The sequence below is a fragment of the Temnothorax curvispinosus genome, unplaced genomic scaffold, assembly GCF_003070985.1.
Source record: "Temnothorax curvispinosus isolate PA1 unplaced genomic scaffold, ASM307098v1 QBEX01006801.1, whole genome shotgun sequence".
Taxonomy (NCBI): Eukaryota; Metazoa; Arthropoda; class Insecta; order Hymenoptera; family Formicidae; genus Temnothorax; species Temnothorax curvispinosus.
Window position 1 is genome coordinate 2,918 of NW_020216581.1, and position 4,522 is coordinate 7,439.

The window sequence follows — 4,522 nt, forward strand, 5'->3', positions numbered from 1 at the left end:
GCCAAATCACAGCCGAGAGGATGATACGTACGGCGGCGTCCAGCACGGGATTCGGCGTTCATTTCGTTCAGCGACGGCATCCCACATCCCACCCGTTTCAGTCGACACAAGAAGCAACGGAATATTCGGCGTATGTTCACTTTGCAACACTCCGTAACCGGATTTCTTTTCGTTCGCGAGAAAGGAATTACACGAATTACACGAACGACAGCGACAACGTCTCGCACCGATGTTGGTTGAACCGGTTGAACGCGTCACGTGTATTACTTGCGCTTGCGCGCGCCGCTGCCGCCGCGCATCGGGTGAGACATCGAACGCGATTGGCTCGCGAGTCGAGCCTCCGGATCAGGCCAATCACGTTCGGCCGCTCTGAGCCGCCAGCGTGGGCGGCCGCGGCGGCGCGACGACGTCGCGGCATACCGAGACCAGGGGACGACCTTTGAACTTGAAACCAGTGTCACAACTACAGTACTGTGCTCGGTACTGTGCTATACTGTGCGGCAGCGTACACGTTCAAAGTCGCCACGCAGCCGATTGTTTTTGCCGGCGAGCGGCCTTGCCATTTGTTTCATCAACGCTCGGAGTACCTGCCGAAGTCACTCAGCTAATCATTCTCCCTGAATATCACACAGGTACGTGTTATTCGGAACGCGGTCGTTCCTGCGATTGGCACTCCTGCTCCTCGTTTCGCGAGCCGCGGAAATAATTCACGCGCTCGACAATTTGCAAGTGTATCGTGTATCAAGTGTTTGTCGGAATGAACGAGTAATGTGAGCGGATCGCTCGCTCGAGGAGCGGACGTCGAGGCGAAAGTACGCATATCAATAGGCAATTGTGATTTGCATGCAGTTTCGTTATGATATTCGCGGGCGATACTTAATCGTGACGCTTGTCCCGATATATTGCCTGGACTTGAATAATGTATATAGGTAGCATTCATTTATCTCGATCGTGTCGCGCTTTGAACGCTGGCTGTGCCGGAATTGTCGTGCGATTTATCTCCAATTCTCACCGTAAAGAAAAAGAGGGCTGAGGGAGACGTATCGAGTGATTCGAGTAACAGAACGCCGTGTATATAATACATCGCCCGTTCGTGAATGCTTTAATTATAGTAATCTCGTATTTTTCGCGTCGCGTAAAAGTTATTAACGGCCGGCAGTCACGATTCTTCGTCGTGCATATTAATAATGCTTTACTTTCGCGAGATTTACGAGTTCGATACACGTACTGCGCGTGCGATATTTAATTTCAATAGCGTATCTTTAATTAACCAACTGCGTGCCTTTATTAACCGTCCGGTCGACTCGCGTAGTATCACCGCGCGAGAAATCATCGCCATGCTAATGGAGGATTCACATTGCGTCTGATGTTCGACGTACGACGATCCGACATCCAATAACAGAATTTATTATTAGAGACAAAAATTTCTTATTGGATGTCGGATCGTCGTACGTCGAACATCGGACGCAGTGTGAATCCTCCATAAAAGTGATCGAATGTTAACTTCCTATTGAAATTTTACAGTTGCGTCTTACAGAGTCGCGAGTGCATTCGAGAAAATAGTTCCGAAATTCAGGAGTTATATCTTCAGGAGCATTATGCATTATATGTATATCGTCAGCTACAATTAACTGAAGTGCAACCGTGCGAGTGCAATGAATAAATTCGAGAAAATGAAGAAACTTGAGAGATATCGGACGTTACAATCCGATATGGTTATTATTATACTTACTGTTAGCTGCTGCGCACCTGTATATATATAATCGTACCTGTAAGTTATTAAATTATTTTATAATAATTTTTCTTAATGATGATTTATTTTTATAATAATTCTTTAATTATTTTAATTAACTTATTTAATGAAAAAGAAGATAATTATTATTAATTAATTTAATTTTATTCTAATTCTTCGTAGCCTATCTATCCATATTTATATATCGATAACTTAATTTTATATTACCAGCTGCTTTTATATTACACAGTAAAGTACTTCTTTCCCACGGATATGACCTTGGCGAGGTGGGAGGGCTCAGTACCCCGAGGATGTTATACCCAAGCAAAACTCGATCTTATTCTGTTTGGACAAAAATCCAAAGACGGGGAAGCTAACGTACCCTCGTCCGTCGATTTAATTGAATAAACGAATCGTAGCCGGTTCGTCGCGTTTGCTTCGGGAGTGCCGTTCAAGTAATCGGACTAAAGGACTTTTTCAAAGTCCATGGCATTTGAAGAATATTACGGCGACGGAATATCTTCAAATGGGCTTTATAAACGGGAGTGCCGATACAGTGTATCGCGCGAAAGACTTTTACTCATATTTAGTCCGCGCGCGATTGTAGTTTATTATCCGCGAGTGTTTCTCGCGAGTGTCCTGTTCGGTGAGAGGAGGAGAAGGAGGAGGAGAGACCTGACGTCCTGGCTGCGTTCGGAAACGTCACCCGGGTATACACGGGTATAATCCCTTCTCCTTCTAACTCGCTGAGATAGAAAGAGAAGGGAGTATTACTCGTGTGCACTCGGGTGACGTTTCCGAACGCAGCCCTCTGAGAGCAGGAGGAGGAGGTCCGAGAGAGACATCGGGCACCGGCGGAGCAACCTTGGGGTGAGTATTATCTCTTTATCTGCATAAAATTAATAGTTTTTCCACTTTTTCGGATTGTCTTATCTCGATAAGTTAGAAATAATTAGAAAATAGTTATTTGTGTAACAAGTGCCGTAAGATGAAAATTCCCGGGTGCGGAGTTTACGCACGAGCCTTCGGCGTAAACCGGGAATTTTCATCTTTACGCACGACTTACACACCCTATTTTATGTTGCAAGTGTCTGGAAAGTGGTCTATCACGCACGCGTAGCGTGCGTAATGGGGCACTTTCCATGCACGTGTTGCAAGATAAATTTTCTGAAATTTTACTTTTATAAAGACTTTTTTCGGGAAATAAAATAATTGTATTGCTAAATATCTTATTGAAAGACGAATTAGAAGCACATTAGAATTATCTTTTGAAATGTCGATCATTTTGAGCGCTTAATTCTTTAATTTGAATTTTATGTTCGTATGTTACAGTATCATCGTAGCGACGTTGCAGAATTACTCCGCTGTTGCGCTTCGGTCGGTGAGTGATGAGTAAATTTTTATAATTGAGGTAACAAATCTATGAAAATTACATTAAATATACTACTGAGACACTTGTATACTAAATTACGACAATAAATTATTACATATACGCAATATTACATTTCGTAGATCCGTTGCCTTAAAATTAATGGACTGGAACAGATTAGGATTTAATATTTATTCTTGGATGATTCATATAAATTGATTTAACCCCTTCGTTGGCATTGACGCAATAGTGCGTCAAATTAATCGGTGCCCTGTGTGGCATTGACGCAATAGTGCGTCAATATTTTTTTTCCTATAACTTGCTCCGATTTGGCATCCAAGTCTTACACGGGGGTTTTTGGGGTCGCTGATTACGAATCTGAATTTAAAATTTGCAAATTTAAAATGGCGGATCCAAAATAGCGGATGAAAATGCAAAAAATTACTTGATTGGGATGAAATTTGCCATTTTGAATTTTTGAATTTTAAGTTTAGATTCGTAATCAGGGGCTCTCAAAAACCCCAAAGTACAAATCAGGATAAAAAATTTCCTGCCATTTTGGGCACTGTTTGTCGAATTCTCTCTGCCAACGAAGGGGTTAATACGTAATGTTTGTGACTGATTGTGAGTAACAAATACTTTTGTTTTATTTCCCACACATCTTTCCTTTTCTGAAAGATTTTTCAGGATTAAAAATTATATAAATTTGTGCAAAAATGCAATATATATGCTTAGAGATATTTTTAGCATATATTACGATCGAAAATAAATTCTTGTAATATTTTAATTATTTAGTATATAATGTAACATATAATTTATGTAATCTCTTTTACAAAATCGTGTGTGTTCTTGATCACTAATTGAAATCATTTGTTTCTATAACGCATCAATTTTAGCCTAAACTTTTACAGTCTATCTATATGTATTGGTAACTGGTTTTTAAACCAGTTAAAATGACGTGAGATCGAGATCCAATAAATGTTATTTTACGAAACAGAAAATTTTTTTGTAGCGATTATTTTAAAATTGATTAATTTTGCGTTAATTTAAATACTTGATTTTGAGGAAATAATATTTATTTTTAATACACTATAAAATGATTTTGGAAGTATGACATACAATATGTAGTAACGAGATATAATTATCGAAATTTAAATTATGTTTGCTCGCAAGTGCATGAAATATTCATATTAACACAATATATTGTACTAATGTGAATATTTGTACGGGAAATTTATCATCCCTTTGGATCTCACGTCATTAATTGTTTAGTAAAAACAAAATAAGAAGCTTCCTTCGCCAGTAAATAAATACAAAACAAAAGTCGTTTTTGTTCGACCCGACTGGCCAAATAATAAATATATTTAAATTTCACAACGTTTCAACCGCATTTTCGGTCCTTCTCAAGTGATTCATCAAGC

At 39.7% G+C, this 4,522-nt stretch overlaps 1 long non-coding RNA gene across 1 annotated transcript; it reads left to right on the plus strand.

Annotated features, from left to right (window-relative positions):
• The first annotated feature begins 491 nt into the window (after positions 1-491).
• LOC112456413 lies at positions 492-2,391 on the plus strand. Its single transcript, XR_003040950.1, has 3 exons — positions 492-632; positions 1,525-1,771; positions 1,983-2,391. It is a non-coding gene; the product is annotated as an uncharacterized LOC112456413 (long non-coding RNA).
• The last annotated feature ends 2,131 nt before the right edge of the window (positions 2,392-4,522 follow it).